The sequence below is a fragment of the Ictidomys tridecemlineatus genome, chromosome 8 (assembly GCF_052094955.1).
Source record: "Ictidomys tridecemlineatus isolate mIctTri1 chromosome 8, mIctTri1.hap1, whole genome shotgun sequence".
In the NCBI taxonomy this organism is placed as follows: Eukaryota; Metazoa; Chordata; class Mammalia; order Rodentia; family Sciuridae; genus Ictidomys; species Ictidomys tridecemlineatus.
In genome coordinates, this window is record NC_135484.1 from 48,988,508 (window position 1) to 49,003,734 (window position 15,227).

At 37.6% G+C, this 15,227-nt stretch overlaps 1 protein-coding gene across 49 annotated transcripts in view; it reads left to right on the forward strand.

Moving 5' to 3' along the window:
- LOC120889308 (uncharacterized) overlaps window positions 1–15,227 on the forward strand; it is a 306,686-nt gene that overhangs the window by 51,883 nt on the left and 239,576 nt on the right. For 29 of the 49 annotated variants that reach the window (XR_013424946.1, XR_013424945.1, XR_013424947.1 and 26 more), the window contains 3 exons: window positions 1,386–1,469; window positions 1,719–1,829; window positions 10,236–12,920. The exons of 7 other annotated variants lie outside the window; for them this stretch is intronic. The gene's annotated coding sequence lies outside the window, so the exon portion shown is untranslated. The remainder of the gene's footprint in view (window positions 1–1,385; window positions 1,470–1,718; window positions 1,830–10,235; window positions 12,921–15,227) is intronic. 13 more of the 49 variants (XM_078019423.1, XM_078019420.1, XM_078019416.1 and 10 more) reach the window with 6 other exon arrangements.

The following is a 15,227-nucleotide window of genomic DNA, read 5'->3' on the forward strand; positions in this document are numbered from 1 at the left end:
TTTCCATGTTTCTAGTATAACCTCAGGACCACTGAATATGTGACAATGTAACCTTTTCCTTATCCTATATTTCAAAAGGTGCTATTGAAAGAAAATTACAATAATCATAGTTCATTGTATTATTTATCCCTACAACTCAGTTTTTTTTTTACATGAATGTATTTTCTACTGAGTTAACATTTGTATTCTATTGTTTATATGTACCTATCACATATGCATAGATTAAGTGCTCTGTGGTTTCTATCATGAGCCCTGCTGGGTAGGAACAATGTCTACATAATTCCCTTGAAGCACCTGGTAGAACAGCTTGTACTTTGTGATTGTTTATGATGATAGAGATGATACTAGAAAATGAAACCAAAAGGACCTTTTAAAAATAGGGTTTGATAGTATTGGGCCTTTTATTGAACATTTATTTACAGAGTAAAAAAAAAAAAAACTTGAGCATAACTATTCTAACATTATGACCAATAACAAATAGTCAAGGGTGGTGATATTCTAAGGTCCTCTTGATCAAAGATGATTTGTGGAAGAAAGTAAAGGAATGTGGCTCATTGACTTGACTTTTAGCCCCACAATCAGAAAAGTACAGTGCCTGGTACAGGAAAAAAGTCAGTCTGAAGGCAGTTGACAGAGATGTCATGCTTTCTAATGCAGCCTGACCCACCTAAATTGGTCAAAGAGGCAGACACCTAATTACATTGGCCTTGGTTGGCCAACAGAGATTGACAGCTAAAGTAGAGCTCACCTCCTACATATGAGAGCTCATGCCTTACTGGTGCCATCCAATGTCTTGGTGCCTTAGTATCTCTCATTGATCATTTTTAAATCTCTGCTCCAAAGCATAAGTGTGGCAAAAAAAAAAAAAAAAAATTGCTTTCCCTTACGTACTAAAACTAGTATGCTCTAGTTTTAATGGAGCGTGATGATAAAAATGGCATCTCCAATAAGTGTTGGTCCACGTCTCTTTAGGTAAGAAGATAATGCTAGTTTTATAATTTTTTTTTTTGCGTGTAGAAATTAAAATTAATTCATGACCTGAAATGTTCCCAGGATATTGAACTATTTCTCAGTTTCTAGGAGAGAAGAAAAAAAAAATTTATTTATCCCACTGTACAGATGGAAAAGTACTGTGATCATTGCTTTAGCCAAAATTCATGTAGGTTTGATGCATTCAGCTTGCACAAGATCAACAGTGCTTTCCTATTCCCACAGTAAACACTGAGCCCTGTTTATAACAGAAGGGCAGTATCTGTGGTTCCCATTAGTAAAGCGCTCCAAGCTTCTTTTTCCCCTTTCTCAGAGACACCAGAAATGTGCCTTTGCAATAGTTTGCCACATCCTTAAATCATGATTAATTTAAACCTTTTTCTCTCCTTGCTTAGGCCTGACACAAGCAACTGCTTTCCTGTCACATTGATTTTTCTGTCCTTGCGGATTCATAGCCAGGGTTGAGTCCTCCTAACAGGGTGAGTTCTCTGACAAGGAAATTTTGCAACCTAATTTACAGCGGGAGTCAAGTTTGTCAGTGAGTGCCAGAGGGCAGCTGTCGCAACTGGCTTGTTAAGTATGCATTTAATAGTGTTTATCCAAGCGAGTTTGTGATTTCTTCACTCTCTCCAACAAATATGTTATTTGTAATACCTATCTTCTCTAATCTAGGTGTTTGAAAAATGTCTGTAACATGTGTGGGCTAGAATACATTTGTTTTTCTCTAGGTATAGTCATTTAGCAAGGGCAGGCTTTGAGGATCTATCAAAAACTGCTTGCCACCTTTCCAAATCATCACTGTCTGCAGTGACCATGCCTGAATCCTGGAGGAAAACAAGGTAATCTTTTCAAATAAACATTCTCAAGGATGTTTTAGAAGAGACCCAGTTGCTAGCATGCAGAACCCTTCTAGCTCTTGAAAATATAGTTATACCAAGGGAGAAAAATGATAAGAAGAGGGAGTGTTGGTGTTTAGTGTTTTCAGATGATTAGAAAAAATAAGCAAAATTATAAGCAAAAATTTGTATTTGTATCCTTGTGGATATTTTGAAAAGTCACTTGAGATTTTGTTTCTCTCGATGTATTTGATGAAAAATGAGACACAGAGGGGTCAAACACTTGAAGTAGATTAAATGAGAGATCTGGATATAAGGAGACTGTTCTGCTTACCTTACACTAATTCTAGAGTAAATTGAAAGCATCCAGTTGAAAATGCCTTTTATACATCTGACCTACAGAAATGCATAGCTTAGCAGCTCACTGTTCCCTGGAGCATCAGCCACTTTCCCTCCTGAATGACCTGGCTGACTGGGAACTGCGCACACTGCTGCTGCTGCCCAGTATCCCAAATCACAGGCCTCAAAATCTGAAGTATGGTTTCTACTGCATGTGTCTTATTTCAACACCATCATGAAATTGAAAAACACAAGTCAAACCATGGTGAGACAGGGATCCCCTATGTTCGAACCTCAGCTTATTAGGCTTCGCTGGACTTGGCCACTCCAGTGAGAGAATATGAGGTGAAGAAACAGTTGACCATTAAAAAACAAATGGCACTGGCCACATAGAAGCTACTAATGCCCTATCTCCATCCTCAAGAGATTTGGCATGGAAAAAAAAGAGAAAAGGTAGGAAATAGAATAAACTGAACATTACTTGAGTTATATAATTAACTTAAATCAAAACAGACCTGGTATTCTGGGGCATCTATCATTATTATTTTTTGTGTGTATCTATCTATCTAAATTACATATGTATAATTTATCTATTTAAAATTTCACAAGCTCAAGGACTTAGCACTGGTCCTGGCCCACAAGACCTCTCTGACACATGTGTAGATATGGGGGACATTCCCCCTGCCTAGCATTCAATCCCTGATATCATGCCCAATCTCAGCGGCTGCAGTTTGAAAAAGACCCGGTCCCCAGGGTTTCATATGTAAACTAGGGTGATCAACCACCCCCCATTTCCTAGGACTGAGAGATTGGCTGCAACAAGAGATTGTACAGTGCTAAAACTAGTTCAGTCCTGAGAAAACCAGGTTGGTCTTTTCCCCCATGTAATACTCACCTATCCAATCGCTACATTTCATCCTCCACTATATTCTGTTTAGCCACTATAATTGGTTCAGACATGGGCTATACAAACCTGGCAGCAAATCATGGGATTTTGTGGGAACTACTGGGTCAACGACTTTACTTCTGCAATGGTCACTGTCTTGAGCTTTAGTTAACCTTCTTTACCTCATGAGGGGAGAGGCTCATTGCAAGTGTTACCTCCTTTGGAGGAAGTCACAGCCATGGAGAAACCGAGTTTTGGTAAATTTATTTAGTTCTTTTCTGGGTTCTGGATCAACCTTGCCTGAAACTACCCTATTGTTGAGCTTTTTAGTGAGTCAATAAATTCTTCACACTAATTTCTATTATTGTTTGTTTTTGTTAAACTATTTGGGTTGAATTTCCATCATGTGAAACTAGAACAGTCTTCACTTAGAAAACAAGGGAAAGGAAGGAATGCAAATAGTCTAGTTGCAATTTTTTTAGGCTCATAATTAACATAACCAGAGGTTGTCCATTTTCTTTTCTTTTCCATAGTCTCCTTGAAGTACTGTGGGGTGTGTGTGTGTGTGTGTGTGTGTGTGTGTGTGTGTGTGTCCTCTCTAATGCAACCTGTGAACTGTACGTATCTTTGTGGGGTAGGGAACTGAAGGCAGCAAAATAGCTGCATACTGGCAATAACCTAGGAATTTCTGAAGTTTTTTTTTTTTTTTTTTTTTAAAGCAGGAAACAATGAAGTCTTGTTGTCCTTCTTCTATGTCTTCCTCCATTGCACTCAGACTTCTGTGCTTTGTCATGCTGTATTTTGCTCCATTGTGATGATTCTCAGAATATATCGTAAGCCTCATCTTAGGAACCTGAAATCTACAGTTCCTGAGGTTCCAACCTGTAGACTGGGACTCTTAAGAGTTCATAGAGCTGCAAACTCAGGCATCTGAAACCTCAGTCACCTGTTTATCTTTACTTGATCAATGGGCTCTAAAATGCAATCATTCACATGTAAAAGTATTCTAACACTTTTGGACAGTATCACAAGAGTGAGTAAGAATCCAATAGATAAATGTAATTAAGTTGCTAGTGGGTAACTTGACATAGTTAAGTGCCCTATGTAAAAGCACTTAACATATATTAAAAGATATTTAGATTTCATAGCAATCTTATAAGACAGGTGTTATTCTCTTTGTTGTCCTAAAATGGAAAAAATAAAATGATTACATTTTCTTTATTCTATATTTGTTTAACAAGATTCATTTTAAATCATTATATTCTCATGAGTTAACCTCCAGTAGAGAAAATAGGTTTACAAGCATGTTTATGATACCATCTGTGAGTACATAAAGAAGCACCATGAGGGAGGAGAGAAAGGGCATGGGCAGCAGAAGAAGGTGTTGGGTGTGGGTCACACACATCAGAGAGACTCCCCCAAAAGAATGAGGCCTGAGCTGAATCTGAGCATATATGCTCAGTTGCAAAATTCTTTTTACCTTTTTTCAGGAGAAGGTTCCACTAATTTGCCATGAGAAATTTCAGTTTCTTTTTCTGCTTAAGTGACAGAACTCTGACCCATGAAGCAAAAGAGTCAGATTCTTAATTCTGGATTCACTACTAAAGAGACTACTCTGCAAAGTTTCATAAAAGAGTCCTCATATGCAAATAGGTCAACACATTCATTCATAATAGCCTCCCTTCCAAACTTAAAGTCTTTAGTAAAACTTCAGGTAGAGCCTTCCTTTTCTACCTTCACTAAGTCGTTGCCCCCACCTCACAGTTTAGAAACCAGGCATTACAGCTGGGTGTGAAGGGAGCTCAGCTTACAAGGAAAAAGTTTCATCTCATTTCATTTCTACCAATAACAAAATATCACCCTCTTATAGCTTCAGTGTATCTTCACTCAGTATCTTGTAGGACAGACACTGAAGATTTAGCAAATCAGGTTAATGACATTGATGAAACAGTTTCCCTAAAATTCTCCATCTAAACATTATTAAATTCACAGAAGAGTAGCGAGATTCATCAGATATTTGATACCCATGAAAGCTTCCTATACAGAAGCAAAACAAAATAAAACAACAACAAAAACTCCCACACTTTTATATGAATGTACTTTGGAAGTAGACCAAATTCTTAATCTTACAATCTGGCTTTTCCAAAAATCAGCTTGTTGTGTATAATTTTGCTGTGTCTGGGAATTCATTTATACATATGTAGAATTAAGAATTTAGATCAAGAGCTGAGAGGGTGGGTGGCTAGAGAACACTGTCTGTTGAATTGTGTTCAACAGAGTTTACCATAGGTGCCAGCTTAAAGACAGAAATAATTTTTGAGATTATATGAAAAAAATGGAAAACTGTTTATTGACCTTATTGGTGTACTTGGCCTCTCACAGTAGATTTCGTTTTGGGGAGTGGGTATCAAAAATTCTTAGTACTAGCAACTAATTTGATTTAAATAAAAACACTTCGTCATGTTTTAAGGATAAATGTAGCAGCTGGTACATATTGCATACCAATATTAAAATTATGATACAATGGCTTAAAATAGAAGATGATTTGGCCTCCACAAAATGGATATTTTTTTCACACTCCAGGTTGATATTTATATTTTATTTCTCTGTAGCTAAACATATGACAGTCATGGCCAATGTGACTCTGCAGAGGGTCCTATGCACTGGCTGTCTTAATGCTCTTACAGGTTCAACTGTTTCCCAGAAGGACGTTGTTTCAGGAATAAGTCTCAAATCCTTACTCAACATGGACCCTGAAGGTTTGTCTAGTGCATGGTATCAGAATTATGGACTTCATGCACGTTCATCCAAAGCCAGTATAGCCAATGCCTATTTTCACTAATAATTGGATAATACTACTGGAAAAGTCTCTGGTATTTTCTACCTATCATTTGCTACTTTGAATATGGAATGCCACCTCTATACTATATCACAGTTGACATTTAAAGCCAATAGAATATATAAATTGTTCATAACTATCTCCAACCACCTACTCCAAGTGACTGTTTCTTCTGCTTTGTTGCTATCTCTGCAATTATTAAACTTCCATTTGTATTAAACTACCTTCATTGTAGCAGAAAAAGGTGCATTATTAAGACATAATTTCCCTTTCCTCCTCCTCCTCCTCTTCCTCCTCCTCTTCTTCTTCTTCTTTTAATTGAGACAGGGTCTTGCTGAGTTGCTTAGGGTCTCACTAAGTTGCTAAAGTTGGCTTTGAACTTGCAATTCTCCTGCCTCAGCCTCCTGAGTCACTGGGATGATAATTATGCACTACCACATCTGGCTTTCCTCTCTTCTTTCTGTCCCCTTTCATCACCCTATCCACAGATTTGACTTTGTTTTGCTTATGATACTGTAGCTATGTCTGTAAGGGGGTTAATTTTTATTTGGCCATAAAACCGAGAAAATTCATCTTTCACTGTTCTGCCATGTATTTTAGACTTTTCTTGTTTGAAATTAACCTTTTATTGGAAATTTTCAAAGCCTCTAAGGCTGAGCTTGTGTACAAAGTTGCACTGAAGACTGTGGTATGCGGTGCTGCCTAATTGCCACGCCAGTGTCCCCTGACCTTTCTTGGCCTTGCCCACAAGGCTGTTAGGAAGTTAGCAATTTAGACTGCTTTAATCCTCCAAGTAAAGTAAAATATTAAATTGGTATGTAAAGACTGTGGCTGGGAAGTGTGGTATATGAGTTGTAGAACTGTTTTCTATGAGGATCCCTTTGCAAATCTTTTAGAACATCTGCCTTTTCTACATTTTGTTTGTTCTTCTCTAATATTTTCTGCCCTCCAGCCTGTCATGTCTGCATAACAGAAGCAGGGCCATATCTGACAGGACTAAAGATCACACTCTTTAGATTGTTCATCTAGAGTCTTGGAGTTTTGGATAGCAGAACAGTCAACTTGCCCTGAGGTTTGCTCTGTCAGCCCCTGTTCCTTCTACCCACTGCACGACATCTTACCCTGGCCCATTCCTTCAGGAACTTGGCAAGAAAGAACAAAAATCTTTCTTGGTCTTTTATTCATTCATTAGATGCAAACTGCAGACTTACCAGTTGTAAAGCCCTGGGCTTCACAGTGAGAGTCACAGAGGAATAAAACATTCAGCTATTATTTTGAGGAGATCACTGTATTCACCTACTTCCTGCCCTCCTGACCCAGTCCTGGGGACAAGTTGCAGAAGGGGTTTCCCTCTCCTAGAAGCTTCTGCTATGTAGAATTTATGAAAGCTGAGAAAACTGGAATTCAGAACCTTCAAACCTAATCTTCTTTTCTAGATTTGCTTTCTTTCATTTCCCTAAGCACTGCTCCTCTGCAACCAAACTATTCTATGTATCATCCCCTGAAACCAACCTACCTTTTCCTGACTGCATGACTTACGGAAGGGCTGCCCTCTATACCTGGCAACTCTGTTTGGTCCCCATCACCAAAAAAACACATTGCAAAGACCTCCGATTGCAAAGACCCATTTCAAATGTCTTTCTATAGCTTGGGTAAAATTCTGTTATGGCTGGGGATGCAGAGAAAATGACATGAGAAACAGGAAACTTTGGACTCTAAAGCATCTCATTTTACAGTTGTACTCTGCTGCTCATTAAAAACATACCATTGAAAGAACTCTGGAACTCTCTGAGTTTCAGTTTCCACATGGGCAAAATGGAGATGATAATATTGCACCACCATTAAGCTTTGTAATGAGGTAGTTTACATAAATGGTGTAGCACAGTTCCTGGTGCTCAGTGCCTACTCCCCAAATGCTAGTCATCATCCTTTCTAGGAAGCCTCCACTTTTAAAAGACATCTTTTGTAGCTGTTTATAGGCTTATCTTTTGTCAGGATCCAAACTGCTTAGGAATAGGCACTATGGCTTATTCACACAGAACTCCCTACGGTCTTGCACAGTACTTTCTACCTAGCAGATGCTCAGGCATATTGGATGCATCAGGGTATTACTGTAAAAGTACAGATGACCCTATATTGTTCTGGGAATAGCTGAGCTCAGCAGGGTGAAATGCCTGAGGGGTACAAAGACCAGGAGCTTTTTAAAGCCTTTACCTTAGCCCAGCAAGGTTCTGAAGAACAGAGTGATTGCAGGGAGAAAATGGCAGTCTCATGTGCAGGCTTCTGTGATTTAGAACCATAGGGTGACCTCTCCCAGGGTCACCCACAAGATGAATCAGGAAAAGAGAGACCAGAGATGGGGCCAGCTGCTCCCAGATCCTTAGACATTCTAAACAAGGGGGAGAGACTTGGTCTTCACTGATTAATCTCTGATGATTTATTCTTTGGGCATCATTTAAAAGGACCATTTTAAAGTAAATTAATTGAACTCCCATGACCTTTTACCCTACTAATATCATCAAAAGAAACTAGATCTTGAATTTTTAAAAAATGTTGGATTTATTTTCTGTGACTTACAAACTATAAAGAATGTCTGTTTATTTTTTTTTAAATTATTAATACAAACGCCAGCTTTTTCATCATTATGTTGAAAAATCTTAAGTTTGAAACATCCCAGTTTTAGCAAATGAAAAGTGAATTAAAGATGTCACAGATATTAAAGGATAAATATATAACTAAAGACACACAAAAATAGCATAATATTGGTTGTCTTCAAAACAGGAATTTCACCTTTTTTCATACTGATCCTGGTAATATTCCTGAGTTTGCTAACTGACTTAGATTAATTATAACTAGTGTAAGCCATTTTTTAAAAAATGCGGGTGGCGGTCTGCTAGTGGTTTCTTAAAATCAGTTTAGTGGTTGCAATTAAGATTTATTTTTTGATTAATAGAATAATATAGAGAATAAAAAAATAGAAAATAGATGATTATATAATAAGGATGTTATTTTATGAAGCTTTCACTTTTTGTTTTTTTGCATGAATGTCGAATGTATTTATAAGTCTACCAGGTTGAACTATACAGTGCATTTCTTCATTGTGGTCGTATATCAAAAATTTTGGAATCTACTACATTTTTCTGGTTTTATGTTGTTTTGTTTATAAATTTCCTAGCGATGATGGTATAGTTCTGGCCAATGAGATGTCAAAGGAAGTCTGGTGGGGAAGGTAGAGATAGGGGTAGGGTAAGGAAAAAGATATGGTAAGGAAAAAGAGTCTTTGCTCTAAAGCAAGATGCACAGTGGTTTCTATTTTCTCTTGTGGATGTTGTCTGTACATGCTTTCTGAAACTGTGGAACCATCTTGCAACCATAAAAATAGCTCACCTGAGATCATTTTGAACATAGCAGAGTGGGAAACTGAAAGGACTCTTCCTCCTAGGCTTGATGTTAAGTGTGGTGCTTAATGCTTCTGGAACTCTCCTACCTCTAGGGCATGTTATATGAGGTAATAAATCCCCTTAGTTAAACTACTTGAGGTCCCCCCCCCCCCCCCCCCCCGCCACAGTTGAAAGCATCCTAAAGAATAAAATAAACTCATTTTAGGAAGAGCATATAAGTCAACCCTTGTGGTTAAGTTCTGGTGGAAGAAAAGCTTGGAAAGGTTCTCTGGGGCAGATAATAAAGGTAATGGATTCCAGGCCCATGCTTTGATTCCAAGGCAGTACAAACATGTAGTTCTGAGTACAGATGCAAGAGCACATTGTCTGGGCTTGCATCTCTGAATTCCATTTGCTAACTAAGAACCTTGAGAAAGTAATCACATCAAGTGCTATGTAAGACTATTGATCTAGGGTCATTGTCCAGGATGAATTGGAAGATGGGAAAAATTGGAGACATGGAAAACAGAAGACTGTTTTAACAATCTAGTAATGAAAATGAGTATTTATAGCCTGGAGGTGATAAAGAAAGCATACAAGGAGGAAAGGCTGAAGGAGATGCTGGAAAGGTAGACTTGATGATGGACTTGATATGGGAGATGGGGCTGAAATGAAATCAGATCTAATTTTTATGATTTCAAATGTGGAATTCTGGATTGTATATGCAGTGATGTTTGTGGTTAGAGTTAGAGTAGGGGATAGATGAGGAAGATAACTTTCTGGATCCCTTTCAGGGATGGCACTGTATTTACATGTAGTTTCTGATGTGGTTCCCACTTTATGGATAGCAAGCCAAAGTTCAGAGAAATTAAATTAAAATAATGTAGCAAATGAGAAAAATCAACATTTTCTACAAATTATTTTTAAATTCAAATTTCTCCTTTATCCTATGCTGCCTCTTGAAGGTCACACATAATCAGGACAAGAAACATGGAAACTAGGAGGAGGTGACAGCGTTTAAATTGCAGGTACCTAACACAAATGGGAAACAAAAGAGGGATGGTGTCCTGGGTTTAAGGACAGGTGCTTTTAGAATGATAGGATTTTTTTAAATGAAGAAAAATATGCGGTAAGAAAATGAAGGCATGTAATGAAAGAGAGAGTATGAAGAAGGGCTGGGAGGAAATCAGGATAAGAGAAGTGTAATAAAATTCAAGAGCAGAGTACCCAGTAAGAATGAGAGTTCATAGAGTCACCACTTGGGAGATTAAGGGAGTAAGATGCCAAAAGGGCCCCAAATGCAATAATAAGTGGCTTTCTGGTGACTTTCAAGCAGGAAATTCCATAAGCTTGGCAAACACACATGCTAGACTGGAGGATATAAGGATGAGTGAGGGAAACTGAACCAGCAATATCTGGAAAAACTTGTCAATTAATGGAAATATCACCATGAAAAGAAAAGATTGAGAAAAAAGAAAAGATCTTTCCTAGTCTCTAGTCTGATGTAGAAAGAAAGGAAGATAATTTGAAGATGCTTTTGGAAAGGGTCTACTCTACATATCTTCAGAAATAGAGAAAGAGAAGAAAAGAAAGAGTGAGTCAGGGGAGAGGGAGGGACAGTCCACAAGTGAACTGTGCAGAAGGTAGGGTGGTGTTAGTTACTACAAAAAGAAGGGTCATGCCAGTCCACCTGGGGCAGGAAAGGATTAGACAGAATTGGAGGATGAATATGGAGGTCGTCTGTGTATAAACTGATTTGCTACCCAGAAGAGATGAATGAAAAGACTTGGTGACTGGCTTTTAAGGAATAGGGGATATTACAGGTTGCATCTTCTTCCTGGGACACATAATGACTTCAGGATGAGGGCAGGAGAAAATAGACTTTTAGAGGGATATGGCATATGCAATCATTGATGGTAGTTCACTGATATGCAATCCGTAATGGTATAACAAGAGTAGTATCAATAGGAGTCCCAAATGGTGTTGCAGTCCATTCTTTTGCTGCATGTCCTTACTGGCACTTTAGTGAAGAGAATAGAATTACAGCCATAGATCTGCTCTAACTAGATAGAAAATCTTAAGTTCTTTTACTGTAAGGATCTTAGTTTCTTTTACCTATATAACAGGACACATTGGATATGGTTCTTTATAATTCTGATGTGGAAATTTGATAAAATGACATATGATGATGAAAGTGATAATGAGAACATAATGACAATGAGAAACACAGCAATATTAATAGAAGTAGCACCTATTACTATTGATCTGCTCCTATTACAACACGCATTGCTATGGCTCTTTCTGTGAATGAGCCGGATGAATGAGCCGGACGCTGTTCTAATCTTTTGCCTACAGTTTTACAGAAGAAAGTCAAAGTGAATTTAATTGCCAAAGTTTTTAAAACTAGTAGAGGAAGGATTCTGTCTAAATAAGTCTGGCTCCAGATAAAGAAGTTTGCTGATATAAAGTCTTGTGTTTTTCAAAGTAATTATTACAAGAGAAGTAAGATTTGTCTGAGAGTAATTCAACAGAGGACATATTTTGAATTCAGTTTTTGATTACTTAAAATTTTTATTTTTCTAATCCCACTAGGTTCTTAATGACATAGTATTTCCATAGTTTGGGCTTCTTTTTTCCCCCTTTTTAAAAAAATTTCCACTGAGAAAACAGGACCTTCCATCTTCATATAGTTTTATCAGGAAGATAAACCTCTGCTGTTGTTTCTTGGTATTTATTTCTGTGAGCAGCACATGGGAAGGACATGTCTCTTCTGATGGATTGCTACTAACAATCAGGGATGGCAGCTGCTGCTTCAGGCTTCCTGGCTGACCTTGAGCCAATTGGTGGATCAGATAAAAAGATGATTAAATGGAAAGGAATATAGCTCCTTAAAAGCTAGAGAAACTTCTTCACCATAGCATAGAAATATGGGATCAGAATTTTGGAGGTGTCACTTTAACAACTTCTGCCTCAGGTAGCTGTTGTGCTAAATTCTAAGCAAATTTCATTGAATGGGTGAAATTTTTCAGCAAGAGCTGAACAGCACCAACATGGGTTTCCAGACTGTTCATCAAAGACTTATTGGGCTGTTCACAATAGCCCACGGTGCCTGGTAGGAAACCACTGCATTCAATTCTGCAACAGCTTGTAGAAGCTTATTTGTAATATCTTCAAACTCAATTGGCTGCGGTTTGGAATTGCTATCGCTACCTGGGAATTTGATCAAAAGAAAGGTTAAGGACATTAAGTCAGGGTGACATTCTCTGTTAGCATCATGAAGACAGCAACCCAAACAAGGCTTAATCACCACATTGTATCTACCTCCCCAAGGGGTAGCAGCTGGGGCTTCTGTTGCAGGGACACAAGGTGAAGTTGGAACTAGTCATGATGGAGGCAACAAATGATAAACCAGTGCTGTGCATTCTGGGGCTTTGTAACTCCTGTCGGGTGTTGTTAGAAGATTATCTTTTCAGTTTCTACAGATCCCATCATACCCCGCCACCATCCTGGATCAATGTTCTATAGAAGGAACAATGGTGTTTTGAGACTGAAAAAGTACACTTTCTCTTTTTAACCTTGTCCTTGTGTTTTCAAGAGAAGCTTTAATCCAAGAAAAGAAGTCATTGATTCAAAGCCATGAGAACTAGAAGGTAAGCAGTAAAAACTGTGGAATCCATGCAGCAAGGCCAGCGATGTCGACATGGGCACACACAGTGCCTCAGGGGTGGGTCAGCTTATTCATGCTGTGTCTTCAGTTAAGAGAACAAATCAGAAAGTCTGCTGCCAGCTCAGGGGGCCTCCCAGGTCTGAAAACACAGCCTGGACTTTTACCATGACATTGTTGCTTCTGGACAGCTTTCAGTTTGCTTCTAAAATGTGTTTGCTTAAAATCTATTCGTCACACTTTCATTTAGGGTCTACTCTACATTTTTGTCGAAAAATGTTATATTGCATCAGACTTAAAAAAAAAAAATTCATGTCAGACTGTAAACATACTAAGGACCTCACTCTCTTAGATCTCAGGAATTCTGTGACCTGGCTCTTTTTACCATCTCATGGGCAGTGCCAAGTTGCTTAACAAAATCTACTTGAACATATGTACAGACACATTTTAATGAAATTAGCATTGATTTAAGTATTTTTCAATTGACACTTTCACTAATTTAGGAATAAGTATCATAGTGACACAGGTTTAAGGTGTATTCCACTGATATCAATTATTTGAATATCATTTTAAAAATTTGTTCGAAATAGTTATACATGGCAGTAGGATGCATGTTGACACATCATACATAAATGGAGTATAACTTCTCATTCTTCTGGTTGTACAATACATAGAATTACAGTGGTCATGTAATCATGACCTATATAGGCATATAGGGTCATAATGTCCAATTCATTCTATTATTCCCATACCCCCTCCCTTTACTCTCTTCTGTCTAATCCAAAGTAACTTTATTCTTCCCTAGCACCCACCCACCCCCCTTATTGTGAATAAACATCCCGATATCAAAGAAAACATTGGCCTTTGGTTCTTTGGGATTGCCTTATTTTGCTTAGCATGATATTCTCTAGCTTTATCCATTTACTAGCAAATGCCATAATTTCATTCTTCTTGAAGGCTGAGTAATATCCCATTGTGTATATATACCACATTTTCTTTATCCATTCATTTGTTGAAGGGTACCTAGGTAGGTTCCATAATTTAGCTATTGTGAATTGAGCTGATATAAACATTGATGTGGCTGCATCTCTGTAAGTATTCTGATTTTCTTCATAATATTTACTCTATCAGCAAACTGTTCTACTGCTTTTTACATTACTTTAAAGGATACTTTTTATTAAAAAATAAATTTTTATTTAACCTAAACCTAAGCAGAAGTTATGATCCCAAACTTAGGTCTAATGTGTTGCGATATGTGTGTGTGTGTGTGTGTGTGTGTGTGTGTGTATTTGTGTGCATGGGTACAGGCTGAGTATCCTTTATCTGAAATGCTTGGAATTTGGGTTTTTTTTTTCAGATTTTGGAATATTTGCATATACATAATGAAATCTCATGGAGAGTGGTCCTAAGTCTAAACATGATATTTACTCATGTTTCATATACACCGATATGCATAACCCAAAGACAATTTTATATAATATTTCTAGTGTATCTGTGTTCTGATTGAAACTGTTTATATGAGGTCAGGTGTGGAATTTTCCACATATGGCATCATGTTAGTGCTCAAGCAAGTTCAGATTTTGGATCATTTCAGATTTCAGATTTTTAGATTAGGGATGCTTAACTTGTATGTGTGTTTGTACAAAGTCATGGATCATATAACATTTCATTCAACAACAGGCCCAATATGATAGTATCCCCATAGGAATATAATTCAGCTGAAAAGTTTCTCTCTCCTCTAAATGCTGAAGTTGTCAAAATGTCATAATGTAACAAAATACTATGTGTTTATGGTGAGGCTCATGTAAATACCTATTTAACTATGTTCAGATACATTGATATTTACCATTGTTTTACCTTGTCTATAATGTTTACTATAGTAGCAGGCTTTATAGGTTTGAAGCCTAGAAGCAGTAAGCCATGCTGTAAAGCCTACCTGTGTGGTAGATTGTACCGCTTAGGTTTATGTAAGTAGTATACTCTTTGAAGTTTGAGTAAGAACAAAATCATTGCATAATGCATTTCTCAGAATGTGTCCCCATTAATATGTGACCCATGACTACACACAAGTTGTAATTTTACAAACACATATTATGATAAAATGAAACTATCACAACAGAAAGCACATTCTTTTAGCTGAAACCTTGTAAAATCATCCTGTATATGCAAAGAATATTATTTCATTTGGAAAACTCCAGTCTGTGTGATAATGTCTTTTGTTATATGTTTCGAAAAGATACTACCTTGAAACTTATACTCTTTGTCTTCTAGCCTGTGTTTGTGTGTGTGTGTG